Below are 16,653 nucleotides of genomic sequence, written 5' to 3' on the forward strand. Positions count from 1 at the left end.
CCAATACACTTCAGCTTTGTCAGTATTCAAAACCTAGCTTGTTCGAATTTTTACTGTTACAATACTGGGTCTATAGATCAAATTAGGAAGAACTGGTAACTTGAAATGTTGAATTTTCCTGTTAATATCCTTGGAGTTTAATTTTGTGACTTTTCTCATTGAGATCTTGTACATGTTTGTCATAATTTATCCTTAAATATTTTACATTTTTGTGAATAGCCTAATATCTTTTTAGACATCCTATTCTTTCATTGACTATCTATTTTTTCACTGAGAGGAATTATAAAAGGCATTGTTTTGTTACTCTTATAGGAATTATTATTCTTCCACATCCCAGGTAATTATTATACTGAACTGCAATTATACATGTTTTAAAGATCATTAGTCATTAGTATTGTACCAGGATTAGTAGTATGTTTTATATATCCAACATTCACTTAGCTTTATCATTAAAGTAGCCCTTCTTTCTTTCCTACAATGACATGTTTTTCTATGCAATTGCATTGTATCTACTCAAAGAACTGGCAATGATTTTTATAAGTTTATTTTTGTCTGATATATCTATTTTTTGCTTCAAAAGTGAAGAACACCTTCAATGGGTTTAGCATGCTCTACTGGCATTTATTTCCTCTCGTTACTTTGATATAATTTCGCTGTCTATGTTCTTTCTGTCTCCAGCGAAAAGTTTAATATTAGTCCTACTGTGGCTCCTTGTAGCTACTTTGCTCATTTTGGGAATGAAGTTGTAATTTTTTTTACTTTGATTTCTACAGGTTTTACTATGGAATTTTTTGGATATATTTTTCTTTTTTATTTGTATTATTTTAGTTTTATCATTTTTATTTTAAAGTGAATCTATAGTTCCATAAAGTTCTTGCTGATGATAGAAATGGTCTAGCCATTCGAATATTGCCTTCATGTGAAAGCCTTCATGTGAATGTTGACTTGAGTCCTTTATTCTGCATTCTTTTTCTGCCTACTTTCCTCTACTGCTTGTCCTATCTTCTAAGTAAGTCCTTCTGTTTTCCTTTGTGTTCTTTCTGCTGCCATGGTACACAGAGGTTTCATTCTTTACTTGGCATTGCGTATTTCAGTTCTAGACTGTACATTTAATTTATATAAATTAATATATTTCAATTTACTTTGTATGCAATTTGATTTTTCAAACATTTCACTAATCTTTCCATTTACCAATATTTCAAAGTTGTTGAAGTCTCCCTCTCTCGTCACCCCGGTATCTGGATCTCTATGGTTACATGTTTATAAATTTTTATTGTTCTAGATCTTGGTATATATTATCAATTTTCTTAAATTTCATATACAGATATTTTAAACTATAAATGTACTAGATCAGTACTGTTGAAAGGGACATGCTATGAAGTTGGAAATATTATCTGTGTATGTTGAGTAATATGGTAGCAGCTAATCATGTGTAGTTTTGTAATACTTGAAATATATCTGGCTTCCTGAAGAAGTAACTTTCAGTATACTTTGAATAAATTTAATGTTGCTTGTGGCTATTATATTGAACAGCAGAATTCTAGATACTTTTTTTTTTTTACATAGGAATTATTTTTTCAGTGACACAAATATTCCATTTGCTATTTCTACCTTGTTGTAGGAAACCAGGGTAGGAGATTGCCTGAATGAATGCAATCATGCTTGGAGCTGAGCTTCTTTAGGGCTTTGCTCCTTTTCTGGTTCGATCTTTCCCTCAGCTCATGGTCCTCAAGTTAGAAATGAGAGTCTAGTGTTTGATGTAAGACACCCCACTTTGGTTCATCAGATCAGGGAGAAGGCCCTGCTAGCGCCCTTCCCTGGTGGTACCTGCTGTGTGCACGGCTTTTCTGCCTTTCTGGCCGTCACTGCACAGGACTTGTTCAGAAGCTGAGGAAGAACAGGTCAGAAGTCTTGGCAGTTTTCCTTTCTCTCTTTGTCTCTCCAGGACTAGGTCCCTCAGAGAGTGACCACTTGATAGCCCTGGTCCTCAGTTTTATTTCATGACGCTGCAAAGTGCCAGGGTTTTCTGCTGGGCCTCTCTGTCCTTAGCAGCTGCTCTGTGTCCAGCTTCACAGCTGTAGTGCATGGTGGCCATGAAGCCTCTCTTGGGTCGCTTTGGGACAAGCACAGGTAAATATCGCAGAAGGTAGGAATGATATCTGTGGGAGATGCAGGGGACACAGTAATGGCAGAGAAGCATTACAGAGAATGGAAAGTAGCTAAGAAAATTTGTCTCATTAAACCAGCATCCATAAGGGAAAAAATGTAGAAAATGATGCAGTATATCTGTCTCAGACCTGCCAAGTCCAATTGTGGAAGGATCTAGCACATTTTTAGCAACCACATTGTCAGACACCACGATGCACCTGTGGGCAGTTGCAGTTGGTTACAACATACCAAAGGGCTCACAGATGGAGCAGAATGAACATGGCTTTAGGATCACCTTTCTGGGATTTGGGCTCCTTAAGTCTTGGCTGCCTTAGTTAGCATCTGCATTTGTACAAACACTTTGTGGCTTGCTATGAGTAAGAAAACCTATCCTCTGAAAACATGTCTGTCATAGTTGACAGGGGAAAGTGATCCTTTTATATTTCAGACATTAAAAAGTAGCTTATTGAATGATTTATGCATCTGGACATTAAAATGACTTCTTATTGATTTAACTTTTTGAAAGCTATTATCAAATTGATACCAGTTAGGTAAAATAGTTTTTGGTGGGCCCAGCACGGTAGCCTAGCAGCTAAAGTCCTTGCCTTGTACACGCTAGGATCCCATATGGGAGCCCCTTCTAATCTTGACAGCTGTGCTTCCGATTCAGCTCCCTGCTTGTGGCCTGGGAAAGCAGTGGAGGATGGCCTGAAGCCTTGGGACTCTGTGCTTGCATGGGAGACCTGGGAGAGGCTCTGGGCTCCTGGCTTCAGGTTGGTGCAGCTCCAGCCATTGTGGCTGCTTGGGGAGTGAATCAATGGATGGAAGATCTTCCTCTCTGTCTCTTCTCCTCTCTGTATATCTGACTTTTCAATAAAAAATAAGATGAATCTTTGGAATATTTTGGCTGTGAAGTAATTTTCAATATGGAAGTTCATTTCTTTATTTGAGTCATATATTGATGTGTATTCTTTCCAGTCAAAAGGCTCTTATTCTGTATTTATTTGTGATTTTCTCCTGTATAAGGATAGATGAAAAATTTAAGAAACAAGTTAAAATTCTTGTTTAATATAATCCTTTCAGAGACTTCATTGATGGAATTACTTTGAAAACAGAATACAAAGTGCTAAGTAAGAGGAAGATTTCTCTCTAATCGGTATTGTTTATGTTTGCAGAATTTTAATGTTCTTGGGCTTCGCTCCAAGCCACAGAGGTGCCCTACTGCTCCAAGAGCCTGGCCTCCAATTTGCTGAGAGCTCAGTTTCCCTTTTGGGTCCCCCTGCTGTGGGTCAGTTTGGATACTCTCTGAAGTATCTGCTAAATCTTGGCTGAGTCCCATCACTGAGAGACAAGTGCCAACGCCCAGCTTCACTTGGCGTTGCTTCAACTCCCCACGTAGCAACTTCCCTGTTTGACAGACAGCTGCCCCACACCTGGCATGCCCCAAAGCAGGATATGGGGCAGGAAGGCAAAGGCAAGAGTTTGTATGGATCACTGAAAGCCACCATGCAGCAGATGAGCTGTTGTCATCATGAGAGTTTCAGGGGATGTGCATTAGAAATAAGGAGTTTTGGGGCCGGCACAATAGCATAGTGGTTAAAGTTCTCGCCTTGAATGCGCCAGGATCCCATCTGGGTGCTGGTTCATATCCCGGCAGCCCCGCTTCGCATCCAGCTCCCTGCTTGTGGCCTGGGAAAGCAGTCGAGGACGGCCCAAAGCTTTGGGACCCTGCACCCGCGTGGGAGACCTGGAAGAGGTTCCAGGTTCCTGGCTTCGGATTGGCGCAGCTCCAGCCGTTGCAGCTCACCTGGGGAGTGAATCATCGGACGGAAGATCTTCCTCTCTGTCTCTCCTCCTCTCTGTATATCTGACTTTGTAATGAAAATAAATAAATCTTAACCAAAAAAAAAAGATTTATTTATTTTTATTGGAAAGGAAGATCTTTCATCCATTGATTCACTCCCCAAGAGGCCGCAACAGCTGGAGCTGAGCCAATCCGAAGCCAGGAGCCAGGAGCTTCCTCCAGGTCTCTCACATGGGTGCAGGGTCCCAAGGCTTTGGGCCGTCCTCAACTGCCTTCCCAGGCCACAAGCAGGGAGCTGGATGGGAAGTGGAGCTGCTGGGGATTAGAACCAGTGGCGCCCATATGGGATCCCGGTGTGTTCAAGGCGAGAACTTTAGCTGCTAGGCCACACTGCTGGGTCCAAAATAAATAAATCTTAAAAAAAAAAAAAAGAAAGAAGGAACTTTGTGGGCCAGTTGTCAACAAGCACTTTGGATTTCATGTGCTAACTGTAATATAGCACATATATACACAATGTTCTTTATAAAAATATATTAAATCAGGTGAGATGTCTCTGAATTTTTATTTATGTGAAGAAAAGAGGAATTTTGTGGGCCAATTTTCACCAAGTGCTTTTGATTAAGGTACTAAAAGAAATCAACTGGTATATCCATTATGTTCTCGGTAAAAATACATCAATTCAGATGAGGTTTTGCCTGAATTTTGGTTTACTTTTTTTCAAAGGCAAAGAGATAGACAAGATAACAACAGAAAGAAGCACAGAGAGACAGAGACAGACCAAGGGACAGATGACAGAGAGCTCCCGTCTGCTTTTTCACTCCCCAGATGCCCACAACAGCTCAGGCTGAACAAGGCTGAAACCCTGAGCTGGGAACTAAATCTGACTCTTCTATGTCAGTGTCAGAAACTTAAATGTCTGAGCCATTATCTCTTATCCGCCAAATGTAGACACTGTCAAATAGCTGAATCAGAAGTGGGACCTAGGCCATGGGCTTGGAGACTTCAACCTGGACACAGACTTTCCAAGCACCCCTGAACTGCTTCCTTTAACACCCACCCAAGCTGTGTTTTTTTCTTTTTTAATTTTATTGTATTGTTGTTGACAGTCTTTACATGGTTAATTGCGGTTAAAAACAAAAAGGTTCAGGGGGTATAGGGAAGTGGGTAATACTATTATGTCCATATTGTTTCCATCATGTGTCTGAGGTAAAGGGGGATATTGAGGAAGAAGCCCCACCCGGTTTCCCGCCCACCCCAAGTCTCGGAGGTGGGGCATGCTCTGAGATATTTGCTCAAGTGGTTTTAATAGTTCTCCAGTTATGAATCGCTGCCAGTTTCGCTCGATGAGGTCATCCACTGATTGATATGGTCCATGATAAAGTCACCGTTTGCCCCATATTTCGCTGCCAACATATAGCTGAGATGAATGATTGACCTGTTCTGTCTTCTGTCCTTTCCTGGTTAGAGTTCTGAGTCCAGCAGTTCGATTGGGGAGATCTCCAAAGAAACCTTGAGGTATTCCCAGACCAAATTCTTGTATGTTCTAGCAAGCACAGGGCCCGGCACAGTCCATCACCCCGATCAGCTGGTGGTTGCAATTGCTGGGTTGGTTCTGTTTTCAGTCCCGAGTTGCACTGGAACCAATGGGTGTTGCAGTCCAGTCTGGTTCTGCCCAGCACATACTCAGCCCTTACATCAACCAGTGGGAGCTGCAGCCTAGTTGGGGAGACCCACATTAACCTCCACCAGGCCCGCCCCCTACCCTGGTTTGCCAGTATGTGTAGCAGTAGACCAGTCTGTCCCCCATCCCATTTGGCTCTGGTACTTGTCAATGGGTATTAAAGCTTAGTTCCATCTAACCAACTCAACCATCCAGCCCTCATGGATGTTGTTGAGTGCCTCTCTGTCTGGCCACCCCAGCCCCCGTCCTAGTTTTCATGCCCTCCCGCGGGACTAGTGACCCAGGAAGGGGGAACCCACTTTTTCCCTCCCAGGTCTCTCTCAGTCCCGGTTTATGCACTCTTTAGGTGGTTCTGTGATTTGACTTGACAGAATTAGTCCCCAGTGCCAGCTTCTGCCAGCTGATGCTGCGGCCAAGCCCAAACATCCCTCACCCGCTCTAATTTATGCTTGCACCCATAGGAATAATCAGCCCAGCCTGGCTTTTCCCTGATCTAGTCCACATGCAGCGCACAGGTGTTGCAGCCTTGCTTAGTTTGGTCTGTCCTCATCCCAGCCCACTCTCTCCAGTGGGAGTAGCTGTCTGGCGAGGGGTCCAGCCCCTTAATCCCCCTGCCAGCTCTGTCCCTCCCTTCCTGGATCTCACGTGTGCTGGTTGGGTGCTGCAGTCAAATCCAGTACAGGCAACCTCACCCTGGCATTCCATAATGTGTACTGGTTTTGTCGCAACCAAACCCGGCTCAACCCAAGCTGTGTTTTAATGTCAACAGTTCTAATTCCCTGCCTTCGATAGATCATGTTACTGATTTCCTTTGGAAAGCATTAAAATAGAGAGAGAAAGCTGGCATCCAGAAACTCAACTAGAAGGATGCAGTTGCAAGAATGGCCCAAGGTCAGTCTTGGGATAAAATGACAACTGGCTGAGAGACCAGTGTGTGCCAAGTTTCATAGACGTGATGGCTGAAGTAGCCTCCCCCAGGACAGAATCCAATTTCAGAAGAGCTTAACTAAGCCATGTAAGCAGAATGGTTAATGAGCAGCTTTGAAATGAAGAGAAATATTTAGAGAATTAATGTCATTACCAGTGAGCAAAACCAAATAGATACTGAGTGTGTACTGAGTTGCTTTGCCTTGAAACCTCTCACTCAATGCAATATGGCTTTAACTCTGTGGATCTATTTCTATCTGTTGTGCCACACCAGAAAGCATGAGGGTGAATTTTCTATCCATTGTCACATACTTCAGTCTCATCTTGCTGATAGCAAATGTGAAGTACAGCATGATTTTTTCAAGCATGAAAATCTGCTATTGTTTCTTACAGTTTACATGAAGTTGGTTGGAAAATAAAGCTATGTATGATCATTAAAAGTACTTGCAAACATTTCTAGGGGAACTTTGCATTTTTGTTCCCCTATCCTGTGCTGCTCTCACCACCCAGGCTTGGCAGCAATAGAAATATTTGACCAGTATTGGGAAAGTTGTGTCAATGTGCATGTTTCTGTTGATAGCAGCCGGAGCCTCTGCAGAAACACCTCTTCTCAAGCTTTCCCATGAATGTCCATGCAGATGAGAAGCATAGCAACACATTCTGCCACGTAACACCTCTGTCAAGCCTGCCTTTCAGCAAATCCCTTTTTGAAGAATAAGACTTCAGAAAAAATATATATAAATAAGGGTAAATAAGATGAATAATTACAAATCTTCATTTTTCTTACATGATTGTTATCTATATATAAATTTACACATTAATAATAACAAAACAGAGATTGATACACCGAGTGTCTAGATGTAGAATATTTGAATTTCTCAAGAACAAATTATAAATTTGATGTTGAAGACAAGTTACAACTTATTTCTTATTTTTAAAGTTTTTAAAAAAATTTTTAAATGAAAGGCAAAATTACAGAGAGAAGGACACAGAGAGAAAGTGAGAGAGAAAGTGAGAGAGAAAGAGAGAGAGAGAGAGAGAGAGAGAGAGATCATCCATCCATGGTTTTGCTCCCCAAATGGCTGCAATGGCCAGAGCTGAGCTAGTCCAAAACCAGGAGCCAGGAACCAAGAGCTTTTTCCTAGTGTCCCATGTGGATACAGGGTGCAACAACTTGAACCATCTGCTGCTGCTCTCCCAGGTCACAAGCAGGGAGAAGAACTGGGGCAGCCAGGACTTGAACCAGGGCTCAAATGAGATGTTGGTGCTGAAGGCTGAGGCTTAGCCTGCTTGCCACAGCACTGGCCTCAAATTACAATTTGTAATGACCAAAAGCCCACCAGATTTCATTTTGAGGAGTGCTTCTTAAAATTTTATGTAAGAATTTATTAATTTGGGCCCGAAACAGCAGCTTAGAGGCTAAAATCCTCCCCTTGCACATGCTGGAAGTACTTATGGGCATCGGTTCTATTCCTGGCAGCCCCACTTCCCATCCAGCACCCTGCTTGTGGCCAGCCTGGGAGAGCAGTCAAAGAGGGCACAAAGTCTTGGGTCCCTGAACCCATGAGGGAGACCTGGAAGAGGCTCCTGCCTTCAGATCGGTACAGCTCTGGACATGGCAGCCACTTGAGGAGTGATTCATTGAATGGAAGATCTTCTTTCTGTCCTTTCTCCTCTCTTTATATCTGACTTTTCAATAAAAATAAATTAAAAATATAAAAAACCACAAAAATTTATTAATCCAAGAAGCTTTTGTACGTGCCAGTGTCTTACAGTATTTTCCCTGTTTTTCACTAGTAATTTGATGATTTCAGGTCTTAAGTTTAAGATACATGATCCATCATAAGTTGATTTTTGTTTAGATTGTAAGGTATGGATCTTGTTTCACATTTCTGCTTATGGAAATCAATTGAGACTCCATTTAATCTGCATTAAATGAGCAGATTAATGTAGAATATTTTAAAAGCTCATTCTTGACTGCAATAAATCCAAATACAACAATAAATATAAGTGCAATAATGTCTTACATTAAAGATTTAATGAGTTTTACTTGAGATTATACTAAGATATAAAAATGTGAAAAAGCTTTTTTGTGAAAGCATAAACTCATTTTCAGATTAAATAATATATGTAGGACTTCTGATTTTAGCAGTGATATGTGAAAGAGCTTGGCAATAATTGCTGCAAATTCATACAACAGCTTGAATCACTGGAAAATTAATAACTCTTTGAGGACCCATCAGAGACTAGTCATAGAGCAAAGTATCGCCCAAAAAGCATGGAGATTCTGAACTGTGAGAAACACAGTAGTGATGTACATGCTGAAGCTAATGCCTGGGAGCCATGAACTCCTAGAAGCATCTACATAGTGATTTTAATTAGCTGGTGGAAAATGAGTGTGGGCTGGTTTGAAACTGAGACATTCAGGAGCCTCTAGTCTTGGAAGTTGGCCCATGTTTTTCTGGATTTTATTTCTGGAAACATCAGAAAGCTTTCCTAAAGATCAGTTGCAAAAAGATTCCCTAGTGGTTCTGGGAGGGGAGTACAACTATAATGAAATTTGTACAGAAAATTTTTTGAAATAAAGGCCTCCTTCCCAAGGAAAAGATTTTACTTGGAACATATTCCACCAATGAAAGATAGTCTTGGAATTGCCATTACTTCTAGCCTCCCTGCTTCACAAGTTAAAGAAAAGGACTTTACCACTTTCAGCTAAAAAGCAATTTTCAAAGTCACACACTTTACACAGGTTGCTAAAACATCAAAATTTAACCAAAATATTATAAAACGATTTCTATTCCTTACACCGGGTTGGAACTGTAGTAGAATGACAATGAATTACATTTTTAAAAATCTGAAAAACACGGACTATCTCTAAGGAAGAATAAACAGGGAGCCTAAAATCTGAACAGACAAAAATCAGTACCCTAGAATTTGAAACTTTTGATAACTATGGCTATCACAAATATCAAAACAGGACACTTTTTACCAGTTAACATATTTTCTCACATGAAGCATCTTTTTTACCCCAGCTCATATTACCACATACAAGTCCAATTGCATCCAATACTTTATAAGGAATTGAGATAGGCAAGCTCAAAAACAAAAGGTGAAGATACAAAGGAAATAATGGAACTAGAACTTAGCTATGACACAAACATTGACAACATTAGACAGAAATTTTAACTATAATTCATGTGGCAAGGAGTCTGATGGCCGAGTAGAAGCAGTGAGTACAGACAGAACAAGCAAACAAACAAAAACCCCTCAGAATTCAGTCAATCAAACAAACAAGTATAGGAACAGAACTAAAGGAGGCTTCTGATTAGCTGATGAGTACCCTGGGCATGGACAAAGAAGGAATCTAATATTATTGGCACCACAACAGAATCTTCTCAAATTGAAATGTAAGGAGAATAAAAGAAATAGAACAGAACTGCAAGACAATTTAAAAAGGTTTGTAACGGGTGCATAATTGGAATACAAGATGAAGAGATAGAACAGAACGGAATGAATATTTGAAGTGAGAACGCCTGAGAAGTTTCCAAAATCAATGACAGACAGGAAATAACAGATCCAGGAAACACAGAACATTGTGAGGCATAATGCGAATAAACAAACAAAACAGACATAACAACGAAAACAAAAGATACCAAAGAAAGCACCAAAAATGACACCTGAACATACATTCCATTTGTAATAAATCAAAAAGAAACAAAAAGCTCTGAAAAGAAGCGTTTGGGGTCAGTGGAGGCAGGCAGGCAGGCAAGAAATTTAACTACAGTTTTGATAAGGAGAACTGTAATGAATTTTGGGCCACCAAACATGCAAGCAAGAAGAGAGTAGAATAAAATATTCAATATGTTCGATTGAAAAAAAAACTCTTATGGTTGTAAACACAGTGAAAATTTCCTTCAGAGATGAAGGGGAAATACTTTGAAAGCAATTAAGAATGGAGTCAGCTTATTGCCAGTAGGCACTGCCTATAAAAAGCGTTAAAAAGTGTTCAATGGAGAGTAGAAAAATCATGTAGACAATTAATCTGGTGTGATAAGATGAGAAAGACGTTAAAGAAGCTGTAAATAAGGATAAAACAAAAATTTCATTTTCCTTTCCCTTAATATGAAAGGTAACTCTGTAAAGGTGTAGCATAATGACATATTGAATGAATGGCAGCAAAGTCATTAGTGAGTTGGGAATATTCAATTACTAGCTAATTGCATTATAAATTAAGTGGTAAAATTTTATTTGAAATTGGATTCAGGTTAGTTAAAACATGTCTTCAACTCTCAGGAAACAATTACAAAACACTTAAAAAACAAATATAGTTGAAATGCTAAGAGAGAAAAACAAGGAAAGAATCATAAAATGCTCCATGAAAGCACAAAACAAAGAAAAAACAAAGGACAGATGAACTAAAGACAGTTATCAAGATTGTAGGCATTAATTAAACTGTGTAGTGCACCAATTATAAGACAGAAAAATTAAAAATACACTTAATTATACCAGCATGTAATCTATAGAAAATATTATAAAAATAAAATAAAGTATTTATGCTAACACAAAGCATTAACAATCAGGAAAGCAGGGTGTAAGGTAGACGAAAACTGCTATTTCACAATTTTTGTTTAAAGCTATTCTGAAAAGTTTTTTAAAAAAGTGTGTTGAAATGGAAAATGTCCTGTGTTTTACAAGATTTAATAGTCTCCTTTCAAAATTCCTGTCCACCTGAAATCACAGAATATAGCCTGCTGGCAAGTAACAATCTCACAGACATCATCAGTTAAGATGAGACCGCCCAGGCTTAGAGTGGGTCCTAAATCCAAAGGCTGATGTCACTGTAAGAACACGTGAATAATCAAGACACAGGAATGTGAAGCCAGAGTTGTGTTGGAGGTAGAGGCAGAGATTGGGGTTATACAGCTCTAAGACCCTGAACTTCCAGCATTGCTGATAACCACCAGAGCCAGGAAGGGGGATGGGTCTCCCCTGGAATCTGCAGGTTCAGTATAATCCTGACCATGTCTTGGTTTCAGACTTTTGACTACCAGACCATGAGAATAAATGTTTGCTTTGAATATCCAGTGTGTGGTGACTTTTCGTAGTAGGTACTATACTAACAGTCACAAAAGATTACCGGAGTAGCTGTTGGAATCTCAGAGATAGCAGATTTCAGAAGATGCACATTATTTGGTGGGGGGTGACGGAGAGGGGGATTATATGACGATAAAGGTATCATTCTTTTGAGAAATCCTGGCACAACAAAAGGACACTGGGTTTCATAGGTCAGCTGCCCTCTGCAGCCTAGACCCAGTGCACCCTCTGTGTGCTGCATTCCTGAAGAGGTTTGGGGTCAGTATCTCAGGCATCTCTGGCCAGCCATAGTCTTGCATCCATGAAGGTACTTGAAATTCATGGAAAAATAGAATTAAAAGATAAGTTTTTAGCCGTATTCATTTGTGGCACTCTTGACAAATATGATTTCCACAACTGCAATGGTTGTACTGACCCTTGCCTGTTCCTGCTTGATGGGGAAATTGGTTTTGCTTATTTTTTTGTTTGTTTGTTTTGAATGATTCGTTTACTTTGGTTGAAATCAATGAGAGAGAGAGAAAGAGAGAGAGAGAGTATAAAAGAGGGAGAGATCTTCTGTCTGACAGATTGCTCTCCAAATAACCCCAGTGGCCCGAGGTATTTCCATCTGCAGCCAGGAGCCAGGAGCTTCTTACGAGTCTCCCAAGTGGGTGCAGGGACCAAGTATTTGAGCTATCCACCGCTGCTTTCAAAGGCCATTAGCAGGGAGCTGAATTGAAAGTCGGGCGTCCATATGGGACGCTGTCACTGCAGGTAGAGGATCAGCCCGTTAGCCACTGTGACAATCCCTGTATGGGGAAAATGGAATGTGGGCCACTAGTACAACATCTTGGTTAGCCTTTTGCTTATGTTATCACAGATGGTGATTCAAGTCTTGGCTGTTAACTTTCTTTTCTATTATATATATATATATAAAATGGAAAGAATTCACATGTCTCACTATACAGATTTAGAAGAATTAGGCCACTCTTCACCCCAATATCCCTCTTATGTCATTTTCCCCCAATTTATTACAATAACATAGTCATTCATTTCACAGTTACAAGCTTAACCTTAATAAATGCATCATGGCAAATAGAATAAAAGGAAGAAAATAAAATAATGTAATGTAGAAGTATGAAAAAGATAAAAATCATATCATTACTCAGGAGTAAAGATGCCTGTGTACAACAGTTAATTTCCAGTATGCCATTCTCACAGAGATTATAATTTTTGTGTTCAGTGTGTTACTTGTTGCAGATCAGACAGAACATGTATTTGTCTTTTTGGTACTGATTTATTTCACTAAGCATAATGGTCTCAAACTGGGTTCTTTTGCTGCAAGTGGTAAAATTTCATTTTCTTTTAAGCAATATTCCATAGCGTAAATACACTATATTTGCTTTATCTCTTTATCCGTGGATGGGCATTTGGGTTGGTTCCATGTCTTAGCTGTTGTGAACTGAGCTGCTATAATGATGGGATTTCATTTGGATAGTTTCCCAGGAGTGGGACAGCTGGTCATATGGTGGAATCTCTAGCTTGGCTTCCAAGGTAGTTACCCTAGTTTGCATGCCCATTAATAGGGGATGGGGATACCTTTTCCCGGCATCCAGACCAGCCCATATTATTGAAAATGATCTGCAGATTTAATGTGATTTCAATCAAAATACCTATGACATTCTTCTCAAATCTAGAAAAAGATGCTCAAATTTACATGGAAATATGAGAGAACATAAGAGAACTCAAATAGCTAAAGTAATCTAACACTAAAAACAAAGCTAGAGGCATCACAGTACCAGACTTCATGATATACTGTAGGACAATAATGATTAAAGCAGCCTGATACAGCCACAAAAACAGATATGAAGATCTGTAAAGCAGAACAGAAATCTCAGAAATGAACTCAGATATCTAAAGCTAATGTATTTTTAAACTGAAATCTAACCTGGGAGAAAGGACAATCTTTTCAACAAATTGTGCTGGGAAAATTGGAAATATAATTGCAGAAGTAAGAAACAAGATCCCTGCACAGGCACACGTGTGCACATGCACACACAAACCACACAAATACATGCATGCATGCGTACACACACACAGAGTATAGAGACACCAAATTATGTACGTGTAACATCCTTAAGGAAGGATGTCAGTTTTATGTATTATAGCAAGAGACATTCTCATGTTTTTAAACCATACTCTACTCCTAATTATGTATGATGCAAGTAACCAATGGGAAACCTGTGTGAGGAACTCACCATAGTCTTGTCAACAGCGTTGTTAGTTACCCATTCCAGATGTACACCATGTCCCTGGGTATTATTCTTAAGGTAGGCCACTGATCCTAGTCTAATTTGTCTAATGGCATGAAATATTGGAGGTGACTACAGTTGAAGTGGAGCTAAAGTTGATTTTGTAACTTTCTTTGATAAAGAATTTCTTGGAATGAAGTCACAGAATTTATTAGTTGGAGAATGATATATAGATTACTTGAAATGATATAAGTCATCCTTTCCCATAAGATAATGGAGTGGTTTCTATTTTCCAGCTATTCTATGTATAAAACAGTTATTTTCAACTGAGTTTCCAACAAAATTTGTCCTAATAGAATAAAAAAATCCAAAGAACCTATTGCTTGTTTAACCAGTCTTTATAATAAAAAAATTCTCAATATTCTCTAGCAACTGAAGCTGTAAAATTGAAAAATTTCATTAAAAAAGTAACAAGGTTAACCATTAAATACAGTTCAGTATGTTTTAAGTGAGAATTATACACAACTTTAATGAAAATAACAGATACAAATGTAAAAGATAGCAAAAAGTGCTTTTAAATATTACATTATAAACACATAATTTCATTATTCAAGTTTATCTAAAAATACAAGTTTGAACAACCTTTAGAAAATGAAAGGAATAATTTTATCAAGATGTTAATGGATAGGCTTACCCTACACAGTAGAGTGGCTGGCTAATTCTCTCCTTGCAAGTGGAAGCATTCCATACGGGCTCCGGCTCATGCCCCAGCTGCTTTACTTCCAATTCAGCTCCATGATTATGGCCTTGGAAGGCAGTGCGGAATGACTTGGTTCCTTGCACCTCTGTGCCCACCTGGGAGGCTTGGAAGAATCTCCTGGCTCTCTGGCTTCAGATCAGTCCAGCTCTGGCTATGGCAGCCATTTGGGAAGCAAACCAGCAGATGAAAGCAAAGGGATTAAAAAAAACAAAAAAACTCTAGCTGGAGTGATCAAGACAAAAAGGAGAAAGAAAAAAACTACAAATATTGGGAAAGTAAAAAGAAGTATAATTGCATATGTTGTAAACTATAAAATCATAAAATAATACTATAAGCATTCCAATAAGTAAATTTAACATACTGGATGAAATTTTTTTTCCAGATACTTAGATTATCAAAACTATCACCAGAAAAAGTAGAAATATCAATAGCACAATATTGTTATTATCTGTTTTTTTTTTAAAAGATTCATTTATGTATTTGAAAGGTAGAGTTACAAAGTTGAAGAGAAAGAGAGAAACAGATAGATCTTCCAATTGCTAGTTCACTCTCCAGACAGATGCATTGGCCAGGGCTGGGCAAAGCTGGAGCCAGCCACTTCTACCGGGTTCCCACATGGGTCGCAGGAGCCCACATATTTGGGTCATCTTTTCTGCTCTTTGTGTTTTTTTTTCATGCCATTGGTGGGGAGCTGGATTGGAAATGGAGCAGCTGGGATATGAACCTGCAGTTGTATGAGATGCTGGAATTTCAGGCAGCACTTCATAGTTGATCACTGGCATACTAGGCCACATCGCTGGTGTTCTATTTTTAAAAAACTTAGAAGCCCATAGGTTTAAGAAAGAAAGAAACAAGAGTAATACTATTAGGAAACTAATTTCTTTAGTCTAAAAAATATAAGTAACATAATAGAGTGATCTTTTGTCCCATGAATTTAAGGATTGGTCTTTGAAATCAACGATTTACCATTTTACAAGAATATGAAAGGATATCCATATGGTTGCCTCTCTAGAGACTAAACAACTGACATATATTCCATAAAAAATATTCAGTCTTGATAAAACTACCTGCAGAACTCAGACTAAAAGTTTCTTTTATTTGATAGAAGAATTTCACAGAAAACTTTTTTCTTATACTATGTTTTATCAGTTTGAAGCCATCATAACATTATGAAAATGTTTGTGAAATAAGTTTTTATCTTTTTATTAATATCAAAAAGGTTTCATAGATTCCGTAGGTACAGTTCCAAGAAGACGTCACATTTCCTGTACTTCTCAGATACCCTGCAATCCTTCTCCCACACTCCCTTCCTGTCATCACTGTTTGAAAAGATGATTTAAAAAAGCTTATCTATTTTACTTAAAGAAATTACAGAAAGAGAAAAGGAGAGGTCTTCCATTCACTGGTTTATTCCACCAAATGGTGAACACAGGCAGAGGTTGGCTTGTCCAAAGTAGGGAGCTGATAGCTCCATTCAGGTCTCCCATGTGGTTGCAAGGACCCAGCCTTGGGGGCATCCTCTGATGCGCTCCTAGAATGTTAGCAGGGAGCTGGATCAAAACCGCAGCAGCTGGGACATCTATACAGGATCTGAAATATATACACATATATATGCTTTTATTTATATGAAATGTTATACATTATATGTTTATAGATGTACACATAAACATGTAACAATATATACTATAAACATGTAACAATATATACTATAAACACATAACATAATATATAATATCTGTTTACTGCAATATATAACATATAATATATAATACATAATATATACTATGTAAAATATAAATATATACACACTTTTTATCCAGTCATCAGTTGGTGGACATCTGGGTTGATTCCATAGCTTAGGTATTGTGGGTTGAGTTGCAATAGACATAGAGATACAAATAACTCTTCAAACACTGATTTGGAGAGGGTTGGCTGGGTCATATGGGACATCTATTTTCAGATCTATGAGAAATATCCATGCTTATTTATTTCAGTATATATATACATA

The sequence above is a fragment of the Ochotona princeps genome, chromosome 6, assembly GCF_030435755.1.
Source record: "Ochotona princeps isolate mOchPri1 chromosome 6, mOchPri1.hap1, whole genome shotgun sequence".
NCBI classification, from domain to species: domain Eukaryota; kingdom Metazoa; phylum Chordata; class Mammalia; order Lagomorpha; family Ochotonidae; genus Ochotona; species Ochotona princeps.